The following is a 27545-nucleotide window of genomic DNA, read 5'->3' as shown; positions in this document are numbered from 1 at the left end:
CTTCATTCCTCCCCTCCCACTACCTTCTTCTTCTTCTTCTTTTTTTTTTTTTCTTAACATATCTTGCATTATTTGTCTCAGAGGTACAGATCTGACAATAGTCTATTAACATAAATCTTCATTTGGTAATTTGAGATCTCTCTAGAAATTGATGTGTCAGGTTCTACTTGTTTGAAGTCAACTTGGTTGTTGACTCCAAGTCTACTTTGTTGAAGTCAACTGCCAAATCAACAAAGAGCAGAAAAAATAATATCATAGCAATAAAGTTCTTCAACAATTAACTCAAGGTATAAATACTTTTTCACAGTGAAGCAAAAATATTTTATATAAATTGCAATTATCTTGGCATTTCTCTTTGAGAAAATCATGAGGAATAAATTCTATAGGATAGATAAATTAAGAAAAAACCCAAAGACACATCAATTCTCTTTCCAAGTAGAAAAAAATACATATAATATAATTGACTCACCTAGATTCTAGTCTTCTAAAGCAAATTATCCATGTTTTTTTTTTATTTTTTTTTAATGTTTTATTTATTTATTCATGAGAGTCAGAGAGAGAGAGAGGCAGAGGCAGAGGGAGAAGCAGGCTCCCCACCCAGCAGGGAGCCTGATGCGGGACTCGATCCCAGGATCCTGGGATCATGACCCAAGCCGAAGGCAGACGCCCAACCATCTGAGCCACCCAGGCGCCCCAATTATCCATGTTTAATAAATGTATTATTATATTTGTTCTTCATAGAGGCTAGTGTATTCCCAAGGTTGGTCTGATGAGATGTTAAAATCCACTGCAAGTACCTTATAATGTTACATTTTCTGAAAAACTTTCCTATATTTGAATGTACTATGTTTTGAATGTACTTCAGTGATTTGATAGTAATACACGTACATGCACACATGAACGCCCACACGTATTTTTGCAAAAGACAAAAAAATCAGTTACATTAGTTTTGCTGCCTCATTGGCATCACCACTTCTTGGGAGTATTTCCTTCATACCATTTTTATGTTATGAGTGATATAGAAACTTACTTTGCTTGGTTTTTAAAATTTTCAAGTGTTGGTTTTATACTTTAGAGTAGAGAGAAACTTAGTTAAATGGCAGTTTGACAGCTTCTCTCCTGGTGATAAAATGAAATTGATCAAATGTACATTAGAGCTTTTAGACTCTGAAACATTCAGTAGCCACCAGAGAATGCTGCTTGAATAGTATATGATTTATCATAACTACTGCATGTACAGCCAGATTGTTAATACTAAAACTCCAATCTATCTGGATCACATATTTCTTCTTTTTTTTATATTTTTCTAACATGGCCTACAACACCTCTGAAGTGAGGTTCTTGCCTCATGAGAATTTGATGTTTGCACTCTGCAACGTGCAGATACCAAAAGGACTGAAGGCAGGATCTTCAAACTCAGAAATCAGGTGATTCAATTCCTCATAATAGTAGTTCAGCTCTCTAAGAATTTCTGTTAGACTTTGCTAGACATATACAGTCATTATCCAGAGAGATAGAAGTAAAAAAAAAAAACTGCCCAATTATATCTAGTGATTTGCATTTGGCATTATTGCTAAAGGATTATATAAACTTACTTCATAATTTACAACTTCATTCATATAAACCCTGTACTTCTAGCATAATTATGCCATACACATTTCAATAATAAAAAGAAAGTGAGAACTGGATTAGATAGGAGCAACATTTTTGTCATTAGATACTCTTAAAATCGTTTTGTAATATGGTAATTTCTGTGAACTTTTTGTGACTAAAGTTTTGATGTACAATGATAACAGTGTGTGGAGTTTTACAGGATATGTTTATAACTTACATTTCTAATAAACACGGTCTTTGAAAGAGGGATGGAAGGTCTATTACTTGTGAAAATTTCTTCCATTTATACTGTCATCTTAGTATTTTCCCTTCCCATTATGCTGACAGAATCACCACATTAACACAATAGCTTGCATTATGATGACAAAATTATGGCATTATATCAGTAGACCATAAAGAAATGGTTCTATTAATAAAAATATTTCTTTACAAATTAGATTTCTTTATTACTTTCTTTGGAAAGGATCTATTACATGAAAATATAGCAAAGTACTTCTAAATCTAACAATGTTCTTTACTGGTGTTTAACTGAGTGATTATTTCCATCACAAGAGTAATGATAATGTCCCTTCATTATTTATACCCTCTAGTGTCACTTATTTGTACACAGCTTTAAAGATGATACATCAATTGTCATACCATCCAAAAGACACATGTTGTTCTGTTTTTTCCTCATCAATATCTCTCTCACTTCCCTCAAAAAGAAGTGTTTAGGAACACCAGAATACAATAATCTCAGATCCTATTGAATTGTGGTCCTCAGAAAACACTGAAAGCATCTGATTTTAAAAAATGATCCAGAGGGAGACAGTTTGAGCATTTCAGTTTTCAAGTAAATAAAACAATGCCTCTTCTTTTTAAAGATACTATCCACATACATGTAAACTGTGGGCAGTAGAATTTGGTCACAGCAAATGTTTAAAGATCTGGACATACCACACTAAAGTGAAAACAGGTTAAGGGAGAAACTTCTTTCCTGAGTTAATGGCAACTCACCTCATTCAGTTATCTATATCAGCAACTGCACCAAAAATCCTATGTGTAGATGTTTTGGGTTGACAGAGTGTCAGAAAAAAATAAATTTAAAAACATTTTGCAATTCCATTAGGTGCTTATGCTGGAAATTTTACTCTTGCTTCTGCTCAACTAGCATGTAGCCCATGCGCTGGTAAGTCAGTCAAGCTGTGATCTGGAGAAAGGTTAAACCACAATAAGATAACTAATAATCACCCTTCATTTTTTTCCCCTCAAATTGCTAGTAGAGTGGTGTTCAATTAATAATGCAATATATCATTTAAAATTTTGGATTTTTGAGTAAAAATCCTGTAATTGGAGAAAACTATTACTTAGGAATAAATATGCTTTGGGGAAACAAGATTTTATTATAATGCAATATTCTTATAGTCAAAGCTGAGTAATAAAATAATTTTTTAAAGATTTTAATAATTTATTTATTTGAGAGAGAGAGAGCATGCACTCGAGTGGGGGGAAGATCAGAGGAGGAGGGAAGGGGAAGGGGAAAGAATCTCAAGCAGACTCCACGCTGAGCACAGAGCTGATGGGGGCTACATTTCATGACCCTGAGATCATGACCTAAGCCAAAACCAAGAGTCAGACATTTAACTGACTGAGCCATCCAGGCACCCTTAAAATAATTTTTATTAAAATATTTTCTTAATTTTCTAAAGATATAATGAAAATACTAAAGGTACTGCACATGTTATAAATACCTTTACTAATAATGACATTTGTGTGATTTAGAAGTTTTGAAACTGAATGCATTTGATGTGGTCTAAATTGCTCTTAAATTGTTCTATACATTCCTGGACCCTCTTAGAAAGAAGACTTATCTTACTCTGAGAACAACAGATGAGCAGAAATAGGACACTACTGATTTCAGGCTAGTTTTCTTTATTATTGCATTTATCATACATATATATAGTGCTTAGTATTTATGAAGTATAATATTAGGAATGTAGGTATTTGGAGAATGTGTAGATTGAAAAGACAAGATTTCTAAACTCAGAAGTCACAATTTAGTGGGAGAGATACACATTTTTTAGAAGCTTAATATAAACATTATAATAATGGTCATTACATCATGTATTGTAAGTGAAGGAAAGATTTATTGCAACAGAGGAAGTGTGTAAAGGTTTATTTGAGAATAAGAACTAAATCCTCAGCTGGAATTTTAGGGAATGTGTGGAGGTATGGATTGTTCAGTTGGAAAAAAACAGTTTGGGTGGAGAATCTATGTAAAAGAGTGAGAGATATTCAGGGAGGTAAGGAAACTGATGTGGCTAAGGCATATATCCCAAAAATGAGCTGAATAGAAAACAAAGTTGGAGGATAGATATAAATTTGTTTAAGGCTTTAAATGTCTTATTATATTGACAAAATCCTAAAATTTCAGAGTCAGGGATTAATTACATGATCACCTATCTATTTTAGAATACCAGTATTGTTGCAGTTGGTCAAAGGATTATTAGTAGGGAGAAACCATAGGTAAGGAGATGAAGCTATTGGTTTAGGAGAGCTATTCTAAAACTGTGCAATAATAGTGGAAATACGGAGAAGGGTATAAAAATGAAAACAGCTCAGTGATATAAGTAGAAGAATTTGGTGATTAAGAGAATCTAGCAGTGAAGAAAGAGGGAAACAAACAAAATAAGGATTCTTTTTGGAAAGGACACATTTACCAAAGTAAGGAATGCAAGTTGGATGTTGTTACTGACAACAGAGCAGGGGAAAAATAATACATCCTTTCCCTGAATGATCTTTTTAAAATAAAGTAACCTGGGGGGGGGGTGCGGGGAAGTACACATACAGACAGACAACTCCAAATATAAGTTATTTCAATCCTGATCTGAGGATCACATTATGAATCTTGCTGATTTTTAATTGAATTCTTATTATTGAGCTTTAAGAGTTCTTTATATATTCTAGATACAGATTCTATAACATAGGATTTAAAATAATTTTTTTCTCAGTTTGCTTTTTAAGATTTCATTAACAATGTCTTTTAAAGAGCAAACATTTTTAGTTTTGAGGAAGTCCAATTTATATCTTTTATTTTTTTCTTCTATGAATTGTGCTTTTGGTGTTGTCTCTATGAACTCTTTCCTTAACCTAAAGTTATAAACATTTTTTCTTATATTTCTTTCTACTTGTCTTATAGCTTTAGATTTTACATTTACAACCATGATCCATTTACAGTTAAGTTCTTCTAAATGGTGTGAGCTGTGGGTCTAAGTTATTCTTATATTTTACATACAGATATCCAGTAATTCCTTTGCTTTTATTAAAAAGACAGTTCTTTCTCACGTGAATTACTTCTTCATCTTTTTAGAAATTCAGTTGTCCATGTATGCAGGAATCTCATTCTGGAATTCTTTAACCTGGTTGATTGATCTATTTATCTTTACACCGATACTGCATTTCCTTGAAAAAAGTAGCATTAATAAAACTCTTGAAATCAGCCAATGTGAGCCCCCCAATTTTGTTCTTTATTTTCAAGATTATTTTGACTATTTTGGTTGAATAGCCTTTGAATTTCCAGATGGATTTTAGAATCAGCTTAGCATTTTTCTACAAAAAGCTTGCTGAGATTTTTTTTGGGGGGGAGAAGGTGTTTCTGGGGTGCCACCACAAATGAAACATTTTTAGCTATTTTGTATGTGACACTGTGATCAGGAGGAGCCATGTAAAGTTGAATTGTCTGATGCATAGTGATCCAAGAGAGTTCTCACAGTTCAGCTGTTATCTTCCTGGTTTCTCCAATGTGAAGTTATATTTTCCTCTTTTAAATATTAAGAGATATGTGAGATAAGTTAGCACTATGGAAAAATACAGTTTTGTATCAATATAGTTCCCTTTATTGGTTTAACCTTTAACTATTGTTTTTAAATCCAGAAATAGGGATAAAATTAACAGTAGGTCTCATTTTGCTTTTTGTTTATTCTCAGACTTCATATTTCTTTGCTTGGGGCTGGAATTCCTATATTAAAAACTTAAAAAAATGAGAGATTTGAAGTCATATAAATGCAGGTTGCACCCTGGCTTCATCACTGACCAAGAGTGTTGTCTTGAGCAAGTTACTTGACTTTTCTAAGCTTCAGTGTGTTTGTCACTAAAATTAGGACAATATCACTTCCATTTGCTGTTCAGAGGACTAACTAAATTATCATTTGAAATTAATAAAAATATCAGTCACTTACTAAAAACCAATATAAAAAAATTATTTTTTCTTTAGTCCTTACAAAAATCCCGTGAAAGCAGGATTTATTAAGTCTGATTGCCAAACTGCAGCTCAGAGATTAAATAGCTTGCTAAAGATGACACAGCTGCTAAGGAGCAGTGTTGGCATTTAAACCCAGGTCGATTTGATGCCATGGAGAGTATTATTTCCACTTTTTAATGCTGTTTATAATGACCACTTTTGAGGGTCAGCTTCCTTCAAGGGTCTTTAGTTTGGACCTAAAAAAATGATCATACAATGTATTGCCTTAGTTGTTTATGAAGCATTAAGAGAATGGAGAGGAAAAGTCATTGTACCTAGATATTGGAACTCTGATTCCTTGTCATTGGTTAACATTTTATTTATTATCAAATCACTCGAGCTCTCCAGATCTCTTTCTATCAAAAGAGAAGTAACATTATTTTATCCCTTCTACTTCACAGGCTTGTGAGTGCTAAGGTGGTAATATACTCTACTGAGCTCTGTGTTCTGCAAGTTTATGAAGCCTATGAGCATGTCACTGTAATTCATGTACCTGTTTTAACTCCTCTGTTATTACAAAAACCAGATGATACCTGTAGGAATAGGGGCCTACAGCCAGACTCATGTGTTATGTTCCATATGGCAGTGCCAGTAATAGCTTCACCAAACACCACACGACCTTGGAGTCATGATTTATCCGTTACTGGGAAATTGAAGCTAATGTTATTTCTTCAATACAAATCATCCTGACTCCTTTACATTTCCATGTGGCTTCAAAATATGTGAGATGTATTTGTTCACTTGGCTATTTTTGTTTTGGATATTTCCTGTTAGGTACCTTTTCTTGAAGAGATCTCTTTATTTGTAATTTTCAAGTGTTCTTTGTGAAGTTCTTACAAGGATTAGACAGCACAAAGTAAGTAGAAAATGGCTAGACATTTAAAGTATAAATATAAATAACCATTGTAATTTAGCCTATTGAGTAAAGAGCCACATCATCTTGACACATAAATGCTGCCTGTTTTTTCTTCTTGAGTAATAAAGGAGAAAGAATGAAGGGAGGAAAGAAGAAAGAGGGGCTGCTGATGTGCCTAAGCTATTCAATTTAAGCCTCATAAAAGAGTTCATGTTATTTTAGAATGCACTCAATGTTTTACAATATTTAAATAAAAAAATGTTACAATAAATCTTACTACCTATCTAAATCACCTTTTAAAAAATAATTGCAATCTGTTTTCTCCATTTGTAATTTACCTTGTAAGTTTTCTAAAAGAATTTGTCATTCCTTTCTTACTCACAATGTAAAATAAACGCCAGTCAGCCTAGTCATAAGCACTAAATTGATTTAATTTGGGGCTAATTGGTAATTCAAGATGGAGCTATTTAGATCTGAAGATGAGGTGCCTTGTGAGTAGATCAACCATAAGGCAGAATGGAAATTTGAAAACCAAATGATACATAAATTGGCAAGGCACAGATAATAAAAAAGACAAAAAAAAAAAAAAAAAAGTAAAATTTAATCTTCTAATTCAAAATGTTTGAGAAAATCACTGTGAAAGTGAAAGGTAGCTTTAGGAGAAAAAAGAAAACATTTTATAAATGACAATGAACACATTATCCCTGAGCAGATATTTAAACTTGTTTCATTTTAAGGGTCCCCATCTCCTATATATATATATAGAAAGTGTTCATTATTTATTATTGGGATTCTCCTCAATACCAATGCTATCGGGGAAAAAAATAGATGAAGAATAGATGACAGAAAAGAGTTTTTTTGAAATACAGAAAATTCTAGAGGTAGAGGTCAACAAGCCTGTGAAAGAAAATCATTTGGGACTCTGAATGAGCACTGCATATTTGTTTCAAACACTTTCCTTTTATGTGTATAAGGTTCATCTTCTTAATGTTTATAGTCCTTCGAAATAGCAAATGATCTCCTTTCCTCCAGAAACATTTGATAAGACAAAGTAAAAACAGAAAATGCTATCTTGAAGAAGTCCATGAACAAACTCTTCTAATATTACATAGCTTGATTGTAAATGGCATGACCAAACATCTTTGAATTTCCTGTGCAATTCTACACTTCAATAATTCTTGTCTATTCTCTAATTATGGCAATATGATAAGAGTGATATAATAACTTATTCAACTATGGTTTACTTAAGTAATAAAAATAGTGAAGGAAACATACCACATATGTTCATATTCTATGATGTAACATGTTTCCTTCACCAGTTTAATTACTTGGAGAAGTAGCGGGTGCTACAGTGAGTCCTACCACATGGGCAATGAATCAATCAACCAATGAAAGTTCTGGACCCCAAGCTTGGGTGAGCTTCCTGAGTTGTTAATAAATCCATACATATTATCACACATTGATGTGAGAGGGTAATGTGTCGAGAATTACAGAAATTTGGTGTTTGGAATCCTTCTAGACTCTGGCCGAAGCATCTCTTCCTTTGGCTTATTCTAATTTGTAGCTTTTCCCTGTAATAAATGTGGCATAATACATGAGTATAATAGGTATCATTGAGTTCTGTGAGTCTTTTAGAAAATTATCAAACCTAAAGGTAATTTTGAGATATCACTGAACTTACATTTGGTGTCATAAATGAGAACAGAAGTAAGATAAATACAGAGTATCTCTGAATTATATAAAGATTTTATCTTTTGTTCTGCCTATTCTGCTCATAACTTTTATCACTTACGACCTTGTTCTATAATTTTTTTTTAAAGATTTTATTTATTTATTTGAGAGAGCAAGAATGAGAGAGAGTACATGAGAGGGGGGAGGGTCAGAGGGAGAAGCAGGCTCCTCGCTGAGCAGGGAGCCCGATGCAGGACTCGATCCCGGGACTCCAGGATCATGACCTGAGCCGAAGGCAGTTGCTTAACCAACTGAGGCACCCAGGCACCCAACCTTGTTCTATAATTTATCTGTTGGTGTATCTGTCCATTTCACTAAACTGTGAGTCCATAATGAATCACTGAATATCTGGAATTATATAGTTTTAATGCAATTTACTCAAGATTGCTACACTTAGGCTCTATCTTTAGCATAGGATGTTGAGATCTTGTGGATTTCACTCCCAACATGCCCTCTCTTCAATAAATAAAATTATATCACATGATAATTTTAGCTCACAATAGAGCTAAGTATCCTCTTTTAATTAAAAGGGCACTGATTTGGGAGTCAGAATAATAGGGAATATACTGAGCTCTGTCATTTAACTTTAAGGAAATCACTTCACCCATTTAAATTTATTTCCTTATCTGTAGAAAGAGAGGAATTGGGCTTTAGTTTCCTAATGTTATAATATGTAGTTTTTTAAATGTCTGAGGGAATTAGTAGTCCATTTTATCTTTCCCTAATTACTAAAATTACAGTGTAATTAGAATATATATACATTACTGAATATGCATTTTAAATGTATAAATATAAGTATAAAGACTTAGTACATATACATTTATACACAAATCATTTATTTTTCAGCCTTATAAACACTGTAAGTGTAGTAAAGGTAGATAATTGGCAGAATATTTATTAGATATGATCAAGGATGACTGAACATATCATCATTTCCTGATGCCCTCTTCAAGAGAGTATGAAATTTGAGGGACCATTTTCCATCCAAAAAAATGTATGACAAAGGCCTTTTATTGAGAAAAAATTTAAAGTCATTTCCAGGGTAGGTAAATCATAGTTCCTAGTAATGTAAATTATTGGCAATATTAGAGAGCAGAGAGATGCTTTCTATTCCCATGGACTATAATGCCTGTTCATTTATTCATTTGCTCATTTGTACATTTATTCTTTAATTCAACAAAATGTATCAAGCATCCATTGTACCTTAGGTATTATGCTAGGTTGTGAGGTTACAGAGATAAATTAGATGGTCTTTAGCCTCAGGAAGTAACCATTGCAGCTCATTTTGTTGGCTTTTGTTACATACTGTGGAGACATAAATGATAGCTTGTACATATGCAAATAAACCTGCTTTAGCATTTGCAGCCTTTTGTGAGCAGTTTTTGGGAAGAAAGACTGAGAGGAAATGTACTGAATAGGAAAGTTGAACTCCTACTGCAAAATCCAGAGAGTTAAACTTTCTTTAAGACTGCTAAACTCTTGAGTCATCAATAAATATTATGTGGATAGTATCTCTATGAGATTAAGTTAAAATGAAATTGTATTGCTTATATATGTATAATTCATGAGAGTAGTTCTCTAAATGAACTTTAATAAAATCTAATGAATTAAGCTAATTCACTAGCTGACTTTGTAGCCCCTGAATGTGTGCTGTAGGTCACCTAAGTTCCGAACACATGAGGAAATACTAGCACAGACAAGCCCAGCTGAAATATATTTGAAATAATGGAGCAGCCTGAGAGGGCATGTGGGAGGGTAACTGATACAAAAAACAACCATTGCTCTGTTTGCCCAAGGACTGCCCTTGCAAACAATACCAATCTGTACAGGTAGAAAAGTGAATGACACATAGCAGAAATTAAGTATTGGATTTTAACAGTATTAGACTTTTCCACCCTCTATCTTAAAAATACTTATTTTTTTCTTCCCAATTTTTATTTAAATTCTAGTTGTGCCTTAAAGATCCTTAGATTCCAATTTCTAAGCCAAATAAAATAAACTGATAGGTTCACCTCCATGTCAATGTGTATAACTTAAAATTTTTTGTAATAGTGATACTCATGTTATGATAGCACAAAAATATATTATTTCACAAGTCAAAATTCTTTATATAATTCAATGAGATTTCTGAGAATTCTACATTTACTATAGAACCCAAGCCAAAACACATATACCTGAAGAGTTTGAAAAATTATGTAAGATATATGGAAAGATTTAGCTAAGTGGTATTTGAATGACCATGAAGTCAAATATTAGCAAGTTAAAAACCCATTGGATTTCTTTTTTTAAAGAAAAAGAGCAAAATATAAAGAATAACTAGATGTATTAGACTTTTTAAAAGCTTCATGAAAGTTTTAAAACTGTTATCAACACTTCCACAAATATAACTAGGTTAATGAGAATTACTAAATTGTAAATATGCTTTCATAACAAGGTGACAAAAAAGATAAATCCTCTTTTATTTTATTTAAATATGTAGTATACGAGTGTAAATAACATGATACGCTTTGGATTATAAAGTGCTGAAGGGAAAGTTTTGTTTTGTTTTTCCCCTAGGGAAGAAAGGATCTTCACTTGTCTCATCAAGTTTTATCTATCTAAAACTCCTTAGGAGTTGAAGATATGTTCGTCTAAAACCAGAAATACTTCGTACTTGATAATAACCATTTCTTGGTTGCCTTTACTGAGCCAAATATTTAGAAGCAGCTCCATTATCACATAGCATAATTCTTTTTATTTACCACACATAGATAAGTATGATATAGAAGGTAATATGCAAGTCAATAGTTCTTTTTCTTTATAACAGTAAAATCTAAAGTCTGTTGCTTTCTAAAACCATAGGTTTCAGAAATTCGACAAAATGGAAAGTATCATGATAATAATTACTTTCATCATCTAGTACCAAGATACACATAATATATTTTGATAATTCTTTCTTTAGTTGGGCTAACTAAATAGAAAACAAAACAGTTTATACAGTCATTGAATTGGATTCTGTTAGGCTATAAAATAAAAACTTGCAAAAAACTGAGAGAACTTGACCTCTCAGATATTTTTGTTGCCAAATCTAGATTTTATTCTAAAAGCATGTCTTCTGTGTTTTAATACTGATTTCATTATTGTTATTGTTATTTGAAATCTAAATTTGTAGAAAACTAGATGTTGGAATTGTCATTATATGCTACTGCTGAGCAATCTGGGACAAGTCATTTAAACTCTCTGAACCTGACTTTCTTTACCTATAAAAATATCTATGTGATAGGTTTATTATAAGTAGCACAGTAAATAAGTTAATAGAATATAAACATGAAGCTTATAGTCTTAGCAGATTAACTAGTATTCAAAATAATTTAAATATTTAAGCTTATAATAAGCTTATATGCATGTATGTTTTCAATGTGATTTGATATATTTCATCAGTAAAGCCACATAGGCATATGAAATAATTGAAAATTGATAAATATGCCAAACATGTAGAGGGAAAAATAAATGTACCCATCATCTAGGCTAATATAATTTTAAATATTTAAGTTTAAATATTTTTCTGTATTTCCTGGAAGTTAAAACAAAAGAAAATGGAAATTTTCATTCTATTTTTTTATGAGATGCTATGTTTTTTGATCTTTAAAAATATTTTTACAGAAAATACAGACTTTTTTAAAGCTTATCTGACTACTTTCTATTTAGGGCATAACATTAAAAATACTACCCAATGAAGAGTGTAGGGATTAAGCTGATAAACTCCAGCAGGCCGTGTTCTCATTCTAATTTGATGGAAAAAATGTTATATAGATACTTGTCCACCTCAAGGAACAAATGTTAACTATTTCTTCCGTCATCCAGGACTTTGACAAGAACTCTTTCTTAAATAATTCAAGTTTCATCTACTGAGCTCACCGGCATATCCCCATAATTTACAGTGCTTTTAATGTGGCTTCCTGACTACCATTTTAATACTTAAAGATGAAATAAATAGTAATATAATAAATATCTAAAAGGACATGATTAGGAAAAAAAAGATAAAATGGTAACATACTATTAGCCAAAGTACAAGTCTAAGTCAACAGGGTCTTCTAAATCGAGGTAAGTGGCTGAGATTTCCTACAAAATGGATGGAGAGGCTGTGGTCAAAGTGCCTAGTCAGAGACCCCAAGGCACTGAGGCTGCCAACTCTTACCCTCCAGCTCACAAAGAATCTTTGCCTGAGACTTTTGTATATGTGTTTAATACCCACAGAGGAGTGGATTCTAAGCAGCTTAGGCATGTCCTGCTGAGCCTTTCTCAGTGGCTTCAACAATCCAAAGGTACTTTTAGAAAGCTTGTGCCTTTCACTTGGATACCGTCAAGAGCACAGTAGAAAGGTATTTATTTTTATTTATTTGTTTATTTTTTAGTAGGGAAAATTTTAAGGTAGGCTGGGATGATGTTATTGGAATAAAAAATGGAAGACTATTCATTAATTTAGTGGAAAAAAGACTATGGAAAATCAAAGTATAGGAAAAGTGCAACAATTGGAAAAAGACAAACTGCAGAATATGCCTGAATCTGCCTACAGAATGCAGAACATGCTCATCTATGTGCAGGGCAAAAGCACAGAGGAGACTGTGGCCACTGTATCAGATATCTAGACATTTGAACATTATACATCAGCTTATATCCATGCACCTGTCCATATTCCCATCCTGGACTTACAGCCTACTCTCTGGTGATGGTCCTTGCAAACAAGAGCCAAAAAGAGAACTGCTGTCTGTGAGTCTGAATTGAATATGCTGGGACAGGACAGGTCTAAAGCTGGGCTGAGACCAGGTTTTCTGGGCAGTGACTGAAGCCACCTAAGTTTGGAATGGGTTACAGAGCACACAAACTTGCCAGGCAGTCAGGGTCAGTGTGTCTATTATCCACTCACTTTTGTTTTCTAGCTCAGGATTTCCAGGTTGTCTTAAGTGCCTCCCAAAACTAGACCATAGGGGCAAGAGAGAGAGGGACCACAATTGTCTGGTTATTGTCAGAACTCAGTTTAACAGGACACCCATTATTTGACAATTGTGAGGACCAACTTTATATAAATTCTCCAGCTTTCCAAGGCAGAAATTGTGATTTTCGCCCCCTACCATCCCACCCTCATATTCAGGAACCACCCCCCCCACTTCATTCTGTGGCCTGAGGTCTCAATTCAGCTCTAGTAACCCTTTCAATCTATTAATCAATTTACTGAACTAAACAAACAAACAAACAAACACCCTGAAAAAAACAACAAAAAATTCATAAAACCACTTATGAGAAGAATAAAAATGTCTTCAGGTGTTACGTCTTTGTGATATGGGAGTACTCTGAAGTGCAAGGCACAGGAGGAACCCTTCTTGTCTGGATCTAAGGTGAATGCTGTTGCAGCAAAGCATTTATCTTTAGTTTTATTTTGCTTTTTTGCCTTGTCTTATAATGCTGATTTATTTCCCAGAAACCTTGTCATGAAAATGAAGAATGTATTTGGTCCCTTGAAAAAAGTGGCTTTATTCCACGCATTCTCTTACAGGGCAAGCCTGCAGATTTAATGACCTTGCTTTTTGTTATTTGAGGTCAACAAGAAATAACTACAAGAAAGTGGACCTAAGCAAAGTCAAACTATTATTAAATCCTAATCCCATGTTTGAGTTTGGAGATCTCAGATAACCAATTGTAATAGAAAGGAGACTATCCTGTCCATTTACAATAGCGAGTTTTTAGGTATAGAATTTTAATATCTTGCTTGCTTTTTTCCCTTTGTATCTGCCAGTACTGAAGAAAAACTTATAAGGAAGGAAATATTGGTGGGAACCTACTTTAATTTTAGTAGTAAGTTACAATTAGAGCTTTTACCATTAATTATTTTATAACAGAATTTCTTTCCAAAAAAATTACAGCCGTTAAATATGAGGGCAAGTGAGTAAAATACTGTTTCTTGAGCTTCTTGTTCCTAAACTCCATTGCTTCATGGTGAACTTTATTTTATCATTTATTTATTTATGTATTTATTTATTTTTGTGAACTTTATTTTAATCTTTACAATTTAATTTTTTTTTAGGTAAAAACATTTAACGTGAGATCTACCTTCTTAGCAAATTTTAAATGCACAATACAGTATGGCTAACTGTAGGCACAATGTGGTACAGCAAATCTTTAGAACTGATTCATATTGCCAACTGCAATTTTATATCTGAACAACAACTCCCTATTTCTCTTCCCCTCAGCCCCTGGAAATCACCATTCTACTCTCTGTTTCTGTGAGTTTGACTATTTTAGATACCTCATATCAGTGGAATCATGAAGTATTTGTCCTTCTCTGACTGGCTTATTTCATTAAGCGTAATGTCTTTCAGGTTCATTTATGTTGTCACAAATGGCAGGGTTTCCTTCCTTTTTTAAGGCTGTGTAATATTCCACTGTATGTATCAATCACATTTTCTTCATCCATTCATTCATCCAAGAACACTTAGGTCACTTCCATATCTGGGCTATTGTGAATAATGCTGCAATGAATATCAAGATCTTTGAGATCCTGATTTTGATTCTTTTGCATATGTACCTACAAATGGGATTGCAGGATCATATGATAATTCTACTTTTAATTTTTCAGAAATCTCCATACTGTTTTTCTTAGAAGCTTTGCCATCTTATATTCCAATGCACCAGGGTTCCCTTCTCTCTGCATTTTTGTTATCTTTAGTTATTTTGATAAGAGCCATCCTGACAGGTGTAAAGTGGTTTTCATTTGCATTTCCTTGATGATTAATAAGGTTCAGTGTCTTTTCATATACCTTTGGCTATTTGTATGTCTTCTTTGGAGAAATGTCTCTTCACGTCCTTTTCCCATGTTTAAAAATGATTTTATTTATTTATTTGAGAGAGTGAGAGCCCACAAGAGAGAGTACAGGCAGAGGGAGGGGCAGAGGGAGAAGCAGACTCCCCACTGAGCAGGGAGCCAGACACAGGGCTCAATCCCAAGACCCTGGGATCATGACATGAGCTGAAGGCAGATGCTTAACCAACTGGCCACCCAAGCTACCCCCCCATTTTTTAATCAGGTTATTTCGGTTTTTGCCTTGTTTTAGGAGTTCCCTATATGTTTATAAGCTAACCCCTTATCAGATGTATGATTTACAAATATTTTCTTCCCTTCTATAGGCTGCCATTTTCACTATGTTAATTATTTCCTTTGCCATGCAGAAACTTTTTAGTTTGATGTAGTCCCACTTGTCTATTTTTGCTTTTGTTGCCTATGTTTTTGGTGTCATGTTAAAAAATCATTGTCAAGATCACTGTTATGAAGTTTTTCTCCAATGTTTTTTCCTAGATGTTTTATAGTTTCAGGTCTTCTGTTTAAGTCTTTAATCCATTCTAAGTTGGTTTTTGTGTATGGTTCATGATAAGGGTCCAATTTCATTCTTTTTCATGCTCATGTCCAGTTTTCCCAGCACCACTTTTGAAGAGATTATTCTTTCTTCATTGTGTATTCTTGACACCCTCATGGAAGATTAGTTGATCACTTATGTGTGGGTTTATTTCTCTATTCTGTTGTATTGGTCAATATGTCTATTTTTATGCAAATATCATACTGTTTAAATTGCTGTAGCTTTGTAATATATTTTGAAATTAGAAAGAACAAAGCTGGAGACATCATACTTCCTAATTTCAAAATAATCTTCATAATTTTAAATAGGCAAACATCCCCACTCCCTTGGATTTACCAACACTGAGAAGGTCTATAGTGTTTGAACTAAATATTGGACTAAGAATGAGTAGAATGGCACTTATTTTAAAAGAAGTTATTCCAAGGTCAACTTAGTATTTTTAAAAAAATACCAGTTTCTCAAGATTTCTTAAAGTTGTGATAAAGCAAAATGGTGGAACTTTTAAATTCATAGTTTTTAAAATGTATACTTTTTTCATAGTAAGCTGTGTTCATTTTAAGACTGAGGTATTCCCTGGGGTCAATGCATAAATGGGGAGGTGCTATCCATATACTGGGTTAATAGTTTATAGTCACATTAATCTTTGAGCTCTAAATTTAGTCATTTGGAAATAAATGCTCTCTAGAGAGATCATCATCAAGAAGTAACTAATCAATTGTTTAAAACTGAAGCCTGTTTTCTGAATTAATGAAACAACTTTCATTATGGATAATCTAAAAAGCAACTTTCATTATGGATAATCTAAAAATTACTATATAGTATATATATAGTATATAGTATATATATATAGTATATAGTAATCCTTTCATTATGGATAATCTAAAAATTGCAATATTTACCTATTGATGCATTTTAATGAGTGTGCAATAACCTAAGAAATGGGAGGTTTTTCAACTTTTAAATTTACCTGAAATCATGATCACAATATGCAATGTCAAAATGAGTTTAGTTAGTATTTTTAGTAAATCTTTCTACAAATTAAACCTGTCATTTTTCTCATGTTTATATTTTATATTATATAAATTGTATCTATCATGCTAAAATGAGTCAATTCCTTCTATCTGCTAATTGCCATTATTAAAACTTTATCATTAGTTATTTTTTTAAAGGCACTAGTTTACATGATTCTAAAGCTAAGTGTACATGTAAACTTCAGTAATGGGAATTGGTTTCTCTAAATATGTGTTATAACATAGGAGATCCTTCTTTTCACCCCAAAATACTTGCCTGTATTGAACATCTTTCTGCCTTTATGGACTGTCCAATACCTTTTACTTTTTTAAAATTTTATTTATTCATTTGAGAGAGAGAGAGACAGAGAGACAGAGAGAGCATGAGCAGGGGGAGACACAGAGGGAGACAAAGAAGCAGAGTCCTCACTGAGCCAGAAGCCCAATGTGGGGCTCCATCCAAGGACTGAGACATCATAACTTGAGCCAAAGACAGATGTTTAACCATCTGAGCCACCAGTCACCCCTACCTTTTGCTTTTCAAATTCAGGTTATATCCATTTCATTTTTAATAATTGGGGACATAAAAGTATCTTTAGTTTTCTGTTACAGTTCTACCTTATTATTTTAATTTTTTTGACAATGACTAATTCTTTCCTTTATATGTTCATCTATCGTTCTTTTATTTTGTACTGAGAAAAAGATACACATCTTAAGACCCAGTTAGAGGAAAACACAAATTTTTCCCAAAATTTGAAATTTAATTGTAAAAAAGTTAATGTTACTAGTGTATTAAAATTATATTTTTCAAATGTACTGAGTCATAATGGTATAGAGTTCATTTTAAATGTTACTGACACTGTCTTGCTCCTTTTGCCACATTATTCTATTTAAATTATTTCCATATATGTCTTCTTGTGTCTAAATTTGGCCCAAGATTTTCACTGAGATCTTCAGATTTTTCACTGAAACCACATGTTAACCCACTATCTGTTTGTTATAATTTCTCTGACAAATTATACCTACTATAGAGAATAAAAATGGCCAGTGACCATCATGTGCCAATGTGGCTCTTTATGTGTTTTTATGAAAACACCTAGATTCTAAAACAACAAATAAATAAAAAGTACACTGGTCAGGGGCGCTTGGGTGGCTCAGTCGTTAGGCGTCTGCCTTCGGCTCAGGTCATGGTCCCAGGGTCCTGGGATCGAGCCCCGCATCGGGCTCCCTGCTCGGTGGGGAGCCTGCTTCTCCCTCTCCCACTCCCCCTGCTTGTGTTCCCTCTCTCGCTGTGTGTCTCTCTGTCAAATAAATAAAATCTTAAAAAAAAAAAAAAAAGTACACTGGTCAGACAAAATGGCTAAAATTAACAAGACAGGAAACAACAAATGTTGGCGAGGCTGCGGAGAAAGGGGAACCCTCTTACACTGTTGGTGGGAATGCAAGCTGATACAGCCACTCTGGAAAATAGTATGGAGGTTCGTTAAGTTAAAAATAGAGCTACCCTACAACCCAGCAATTGCACTACTAAGTATTTACCGCAAAGATACAAATGTAGTGATCCGAAGGGGCACCTGTTACCCCAATGTTCATAGCAGCAATGTCCACAATAGCCGAACTGTGGAAAGAGCCTAGATGTCCATCGACAGATGAATGGATAAAGAGATGTCGTGTATGTATATATATATATACACAATTATATTACTCAGCAATCAGAAAGGATGGATACTTGCCATTTACATCGACGTGGATGGAACTGGAGGGTATTATGCTGAGTGAAATAAGTCAAGCAGAGAAAGACAATTATCATATGGTTTCACTCATATGTGGAATATAAGAAACAGTGCAGAGGATCATAGGGTGAGGGAAGGAAAACTGAATGGGAAGTCATCAGAGAGGGAGAAAAACCATGAGAGACTCTTAACTATAGGAAACAAACTGAGGGTTGCTGGAGGGGAGGTGTGTGTGGGGATGGGATAATTGGGTGATGGGCGTTAAGTAGGGGATGTGATGTGATGAGCACTGGGTGTTATATGCTACTGATAAATTACTGAACACTACATCTGAAACTAATGATGTACTATATGGTGGCTAATTGAATTTAAATAAAAAATTTTTTGAAAAAGTACACTGGCCATGGCTAGTTTCTTATTTTTTCCTCATATCCTTTCCACTGAGACTTGGATCATTTGTGCAGAACAACCCATGGCTTTTTAGTTTCTTTGTACATGTGATGTGTTGAATTTGTCACAGTCATTTTACAGAAGTGTATTTTAATTACATTTTACTGTTGCAAACTGATCAGCAATGCATTCTTCAGAGTTTCCTGAAGAATGGTTTTGATTAAACAGATAAACACATCTAGTGTGACATAAATTAATTTTCAAGAAACTTGAGTTTTTTTCTCTGTCACTTTTATCATAGGAAATGTAGTATCATAGGAAATGTAGTTCATAAAGTAGAGAAAGCAAGAAAAAGTTCAGAGCTTTGGGCTTAATGTAGTGATTGAAATGGAAAGCCATGTAAAACCTCCAAAGATGTGTTCTTCCAAGAAAGGCAGAGAATTGTGGAAACACTTTACATGATGGGATATATAAGTAGGGCCCTGGAGGTCCAGATGTGAAAGCAGACTACTGGAGTTAAGCACTTAGCTGAAAATCACTTTCTATCATCTGAGCTAGAAGTAATCTGAAGCCAGGCATGAAGGATTAAAGCAAAATACTTTGGGTATATACTTGGCTTCTGAAAGTTGGAATTTTATTTTTCTTTTATGCCCAGGCTAACATCGGACTCCCTTCATAATATGCAGGATTAAAGTGTTCTATGATAATTTATTTTTTAAAATTAGAGAAACATATGTATTTACGATAAAAGCAACCCTCCAGAGCTTGTTGGGTGGTTATAGAATATAGTATAATGCTGTCACATATTCATCTGAAGAATCATAACTCCTAAAAGAGATTCTGAGGATCATTTGGTGAAAGCTGTCTTATGATTGATAAGAAAAATGAGACCTGGAAAGGAAATTAAAATGCCTGATACCAAAACCTCTTTGTCTTCAATCTTGTGTCCATTGTCTTTAATCCTGCATCCATAACTATTCAGATAATGTTATTAGGTGAAAAAAAAAAAAAAAAACACTAGACCAGATGTTTCCTAATGGAATGAGAGCAGGTACCCTTATAAAAGGCCAAAGCTATGGTAGTCAAGTTGTTGTCTAGTTAATTCTGATGTCAAATATTGTCCCTGTTTTCATTATAGTTGTGATTTATAGTTTAGAAACAAGCCTCTGTACTCTTGAATAATCATGACTAGATGACATTTATTTAAATAATAGGGCCATATCTATTGTAGCTTTCAATTTTTAAGATCCTGTTTTCCCTTGGAAAAATCATTACTCCACAATATAATTGGAAAATTGAAATTTCTCTAATGTTTCACAATATATTTTAGAATTTCCAAAGACATCTATTTTTATCTTATAGTAATAATGAGTACCATTTATTGGCCATTTAGGGAAACCACTTTGTCAATGTTTTCTAAGTCTTTATTCACAATAATCTTATGAGGTAGGTATTATTTTTCCCAATTTACTGATAAGAAGACTGAGGCTTAGAGAGATGATATAACTTGTCCATGGTCACACAGTATTGTAGTCTTCTCTAACTTTTGGAAAGCTCTGTATTCCTTTCTTTTAGGAACTCTCCTCTCCTGTTCCATACAATTTTAATGAGACTATCATTGAAATGGTCCTGGTTTCTCACTATGGAGCTGGACACATGACCCTACCTAGACCATTAGAGCCTTTGGGGGAGAACTGATGTGTACTAGGAGGGGAAGTTCTGGCCCCTTCTGAAATTGTTATCTGTAAGAACTGTGTAAGCCATGGGACTTGCTGGGGTCCATCTTTCCTGTATATGACTTGAGGAGAGAAATAGCCAAATGAGAAGAAGCAGAGCCAAGAAAAGGAGAAAAAGAAATAAAATCCTGATAACAGCATTTTAGTCCTTGGCATGAAATCCATTCCAGTCCTGGACCATCACAGTCATGTGCAAACAAAAGCCAAAGTCCTAACAATTTCTTATTATATGTCAGTCCAAATATCATTTTGTAGTCATATAAAATGGTTTACAGTCACCCCATACAACGTATACTTTTCTTTCTTTTTTCTCAACATACCAGCTTTCTCCTCTGTTTTTCCATCTTCACAGTAGAATATAACTGCCCTACAGCTCCCCAAACTACATATTAAAGTTCTGGCCACATGCATAGTCTAATCATCTGTTTTGAATCCTTGTTTCAAATTTAATGGACTTTATTTAATCACCTGTAGCTGGGAAAATGGCATTACAAAGTGCGAGCATCTGTCAATAACCGAACTCTGAGGGGGTAGGAAATTCAGAGCAAAGAAGGCCTGGGTAGACCTCCTATAATGAATCATGCCAAAAGTGTTCAGTTCTTTTTCAACAGGCTTTTCAGCCATCTAATCCTTCTTAATTGGTGAGGTGTACAGTGTTCTTTTACTTTATTATTTATTTATTTCTTAAACTTACTTTATTTAGAAAACTAGTTTTGGAGTGGAAGACATTTATTTGTGAAATATATTTCAATTCAAGCAATGAAAAAATTCAAATCAGGGGTGCCTGGGTGACTCAGTTGGTTAAGCGTCTGCCTTCGGCTGAGGTCATGATCCCCGAGTCCTGGGATCAAGACCATCATCAGGCTCCCTGTTCAGTGGGGAGTCTGCTTCTCTGCCTCCCTCTGCCCCTCCCTCTGCTCATGCCCTCTCTCTCTCAAATAAATAAATGAACTCTTTAAAAAAAAAATTCAAATCATATAGTGAGTTCAGAAAAGAATGATCAAAGTTAAAATTTTTTTTTAAGCAATCTATCTTGAACTCATTACCCCGAGATCAAGAGACACATGCTCTACTGACTGAGCTAGCCAGGCACCCCAAGAAAAATATTTTTTTTAAACAATGGCGTGGCACATGTATTAGATATAGATAAATTACTTTTACTTGATGTGTAACATTTTTTACATGTAACATACTAGGCACTCAGTTAAAGTCTGTTAAACTAATAAGTTGTATATGTATATGTGTTTTAATTTAATAAGTATTTTATTAGTAATATTGATTATTTATGTCTAATTTATGGAATTGAAATGAGTGTAAATGCTCAACCCACATTTCAAAATGTGAATTTTGAAAACTGTCTCTTGCTATAGGAAAAAAAGATTTACTAGATGCAATTCCACTAATGTAAATTATCCATATGTGTCGTGTATTGAGATACAATTGCCTTATCCAAATACTGGTTCTGACTTTGCATTACCAGTGCAGAGCTTAGCGGTCAGTTCTCCTCAGATTTTGAATAGCTAAAGACCTATGGTTCTTTTTAAATTGTTTTGTTAAGATTAATTTATTTTGTTAAGATAAATCTTGAGAACTACTACATAATTAATGAAAATGTATATGTGAGAGGCTCCCTGTTTCCTAAAGGAAAATTATGATTCAATTAAATATTGCATATGCTTCATTAGATCTTGAAATGATCTTATTTAAATATTGAACATCTTTTAAGAATATTGAGATGGTAATTTCCCCATGATTAAAAATGTTATCTCCATTCTTAAAAATTTAATTTCAATCATAATGCTGTTAGCTCTTCTCTCTTCAGGGAACAGCACAAAGTTTACGAACAACTTCTTAGATAAGGCTCAGAATTCATCAAGTCATTGTGTGGAACAGTCCTGCTTTAGTGAGTGTTCATAATTTTCAGTATTTTCCTGCAGGAGAAATGTTCTGTGAGCAATAGCATGGGTATACCATTAATTCTATCATTGGCAATGAGTAGAAAGAGGGAACTCATCATAGATATATGAGTTTATTTGTAAATCAAATGAATAATTTCATTCTGACCCCAGGCAATATTGCTTGATAATACTGATGATGACCTAAGTATTCCCTGCCTAAGGGTTCTTTTGAGGTAAGCATGAGACACAAATAAATATGTATTTCTCACTTTTTTATCTCTTTTTCTTAAGCTATTTAGAGGAAGCAAGGCTGTCTTATTTTGATTTCCTATTTTTCTAAAAAGACAGTTTTCTTCCTTCAGTTTTCTTCTCAAGTACCCTCCCTGCATTTTCTCAGGGGGCTCTCACGTTGATGCAACTCTGTGTCCTTATTTATGTGCATGGGCAGGATCAGTAGTGATGAAATCCCTTTTCAGACAGAGCAGACTCTTAAGTGCTCTTGAATACCAAGGCCAAAGAGTTCCATTTCAACCTTCTTGACCACTTCTTTCTAACCCTTGAAAATCCCTTAACAAGTGAAACAGTCTTTTCTTAAGCAATTTTAAATAGAGCTATCTTGAGAGAACCAATGTTTGACCTTAAATTCATGCCAGGACATGTATGACTGATAACAACTCTTTCCTTTGAAATAAAACCATTGTTTTTATTGATCAAGGTGTCTTGGACTGTTATAAGGATAATGCTCCTATACTATTTGAAGCTATATTCGTTCTACACAAATCCACTAATGGTTTGTTTGTTTTCACCGTTTGAGTCTATCCAGAAAATTTAGAATCTTTTCATGAGCTGTTTGACTCCCTTTAGACTACTGAAACAGCCAAACATGGACTGCAAAGGCTTTGTTCTGATAGCAGAGGCCATGGGCCACCAATTGAGGTAATCACCACCAAGCAATGCTATTGTTTTATTTTTGACTGGGAGATTGGGCTCTAAACTGAGAATCCAAGCACTGTTAGTTCTGGCGGTTAGATGTCTTAGACTCCAATCTCTTTGTACCTCAGTTTATTTATTTTAAAACAGAACTAACATTCACTCTTACCTTATAAATCTGATTACAATCATTCCATAACAACATGGACATAAGTCAATCTGAAAATATGATTTAAGGAAGGAAATAGTTAAAGCAGCTGGATAGAAATGAATTCACTTACTTTACTATAGGGATACCCCAAAAGGAAAGAAAAGAAGGCAGGTAACCTGGTCTAATTTTCTTGTCTATAGGACCTCTGGGTAAATAAAGTAATGATATTTGCTAGGAGGAAGAGGGCTTATCTACAAAATGCCCATGGCAAAAATCCCTGGATAAGTTTACTTACAGTAAATAGAAGACAAAATCTGCAAGACATGGCTCCCTGGAGAATGCCATGTAGACCATACAATTCTCTGGAGATATAAATCAGAGATGTGACATAAATTAAGCTCTCTCTACTGTGTGAGGAACCCTGCAAACCTCATTGAAAGACTTCATCTATTTTGGGCTAGAGGTATATGACCATGCAGGAAGAAAAGACCTAGGAGGGATTCTCAGTGTTCCATACCCCTCTCTGCTTCTTCTGAGCTATTTGATTACTAGTATCTTTAAACTTATTTAGTAAAGCCTGATGGATAAGATTCTGATTTGCATGTATTTGATTAGATGATACTATCTTAAGAGTTTGCTTAATACCTAACATTGCTGTGGTGGTGATATGTATAAGATTTTTTCTTATGTAATTATAAGAATTTAAAATTTTATATGGGTAGCATTTAAAATAAGTAGAGTTTTGACATAGAACTTCAAACTTAGGGTTACTCGTGGGTTTCTTTTGAGAGAAGTGTTTACATTATCTTCAAACTATCTTATATCTTGCAGAAATTTATTGAAATTCCTGTACATAATAGTTGCCTTCTCAGATTTTCTGTTCTGATTGAGATTTTTTCTACTTTTATAATATATTGTCATTTTACTGGATGTTGTGGTCGGTGGGGAATCTGTAAAAGGTAATATGTATAGTTAAAACATAATCTTTGTTCACTATTTTGAATACAGTTTTTAAAAGTCTAAGGAATAGATTGTTCTTTAAAGAATAATATGAGTGTGATAAGTTGAAAGGGGAGAAGGCCATGTTAGAATACTTTAGTAATAATAATAATAATAATAATAATAATTGTGATTATTTTATATTTTCAGAGAAAAGTCTAAGATAATAATAACCATTTCTAGCCCTTACATAGTGCTTACTGTGTGCTAAGAAGAACTATCCTCAGGGCTTTACATGTATTACTTCATTATTCCTCACAACTGCCTTATGAGGTAGTGTTATTATTATTCCCATTTTATGGATGAGAATGAGGCACTGAGAAGTTAGCACAAATTCACACAGTTAGTAATATAACAGAGAAGCGATTGAAATCTAGGAAGTCTGGTTCCAGAATTGATGCTTCTTACCCAATCTGATAAATTGACCATTTATTACAAGATTGAAAGAAAATGATATTTATATGAAGTACAGTTTAAAAAAAAAACTTGGACCTCTTTTAGTGTTTAGGTATTCTTATATTATTTGTAAATAGGATAGTTCTTGTAGAGTGCTGAGTGTGAATTATCAACTGGGAATTCTCTAGAAACCAGAGTTTCAAAGTATTAACTTCTGAAGTTAGTCATGCTCCCAAATTCCACCTTATGCACTAGTCTATCCATTTGTCTAGGTAGGGATGCAAGGTATAGACAGTCTTGTGATGAGTACAGGATAATGAGATTTTCACAGTGGCAGAGCCTAGTAGACTATATGGAGCTCTGAAAGGCTAAGGCTGCTCATGTCACTGCTCCTATGTTGGAGCTGTGGACCATGACAGAGACTGTGGGAGATGGTTAGAGATGGCACAGATGTTGAAAATAAAAGATCTATTACTATATCCATATCTATCATCTTTCTCTCTCTCTTTCTCTCTCTCATTTCCTCTTCCTTCCGAGTTCACTAAAACTAAGTTAATTAACTACAACTGTGTGAAAATGACAAGAACAGTTTTTGGCATAGTAACTATCAAATAAGAGTCTACTCTTGTCTTTTTGATATTTCTTCCTACCCTCCATGTTTCTGGTCATATGCTGATAAAGGAAAAAAAGGGAGTAGGAGAGCCCCGTCAGAATTATGGGATAAAAAATCCTTTTCCAGGTAGCAAAGTATCAAATATCAGATTGGCTTATCACCACCTTATATGGTGCTTTAACCTGGTGCTGATCATAATGTCACTGTGTAATGTCAATCAATATTAGATCACCTCATCTTCCTGATTGAATAGTCACCAACATGTCAATTCTGAAGAAGAGAGAGCCTCTGAGAAATGACAATCCATAGAGATCATGTGTGAGAGAAAGACTTATTTGATGCAGGTAAAGAGAAGACACAGGTGGAGAACTAAAGATAAGTTGTTTACTTCTGATTAAATCTTTTAAAAGAATCACTGGAAACAAAGAAAGGGAGGCACAAGGATATCAGAGATTAAAATGGTGACTGAAATAAGTGATTTTGACTTTGAATTTTCAGTAACATCACACCCATTACCTTGGCATTAGAAAATCTGATGTCACAAAGAGCAAGTGAATCACAATGAAATTTAATTTAATTTATGTTTCAAACTCTGTATTCAAGACCTCACCATTACAGAACTGTGGGTTATATTTTTAATAAATTGATAAACTGAATAATTAATAAATTCCTGTATTCAAAAGAGATTTTTTTACCTTTTGTCAATTACTTAGGGCATTTTTAACATGGGGAGCATTTAATCAGGAGGAATATAGCAGAATGCTCAAATTTAGTAGTATTTGGAGCACTATTCTTTGGATACTGTCCTTAGGCAAATACCAATTACTCTTGGTCTATCCTGGATGACCTGAGGGGACTGTAATCTCCTCAGGTAGTATGTTCCAAGCTGAATTCCTATGAGAACAGAATGTAGCTCAGTATTTTAGTTTGTGGCTTGATTAAGGATTATTGCTGGAAGGTTCCATATAAAACATGTGTTCCATTTATTTCTTTCCTTCTCCTTTGCCTCTCTCTTTTCCTCCTCCTTTTCTTCACACTCCCTTTTCTTTATCCTCCTTTTCTTATAGACTGAACTATAGAAATCTTATAGGCTGATCTATATCCCCCTTTTCTTATGACTGATCACCATTTATCTGTTCACAAGAGCTTTCCTCAATCCCAAAGTCATTTCCTCTGGGTCTTTTCAAATATTGACATAAATAAACTATATTCAAAGACGAATTGCTCTATGTCTTGTAAGCCAGACTGTATCTCCTATATATTTCTCCTTACTTTTTAGCACAATGACTTACATGTAGAAAGCACAAAATAATTTTCATATATAATTTTGGCTGACTCTACTATGATTTTTATGAATCAATCCACTACTTTCTATATATTCAATGTTACCGCTATCATAAAAGCAATCTCTGAATTTTGTGTAAAATACACAGATGCATTAAAATTCAATTTTGTCTTGGTCTTTAAAGATTAACTACTTAAAAAAAGAAACTTGGAACAGTTTCCTTTCTAATGCAACCAGTGGTGGGAAAATCACAGAATGATGTAAAAGGGGAAAAGATAGTTCTTTATTTATTTCTATCCTGGAGTACATTTGGTTTGTCCATTCATCAGTTGTTGGAAATTTGGGCTGTTTCTATTTTTTAGCCTTTTTGAATAGTACTGCTATAAACATTCATGTGCAAGTTTTTGTGTGGACATATGTTTTTAATTCTCTTGGAGTAAATTCATGGAGTTTTCACCCTCAGAATAGTGATTAAATAACACCTGGCAATTTTTTGTACAAGTTTACAAAAATATATAATATTAATAAAATATAAT

This window comes from Leptonychotes weddellii, chromosome 8 (assembly GCF_054177405.1).
Source record: "Leptonychotes weddellii isolate Sample4059 chromosome 8, ASM5417740v2, whole genome shotgun sequence".
Lineage (NCBI taxonomy): Eukaryota > Metazoa > Chordata > Mammalia > Carnivora > Phocidae > Leptonychotes > Leptonychotes weddellii.
The sequence above is the reverse complement of the archived record's forward strand: the minus strand, read 5'-3'. Positions refer to the sequence as shown.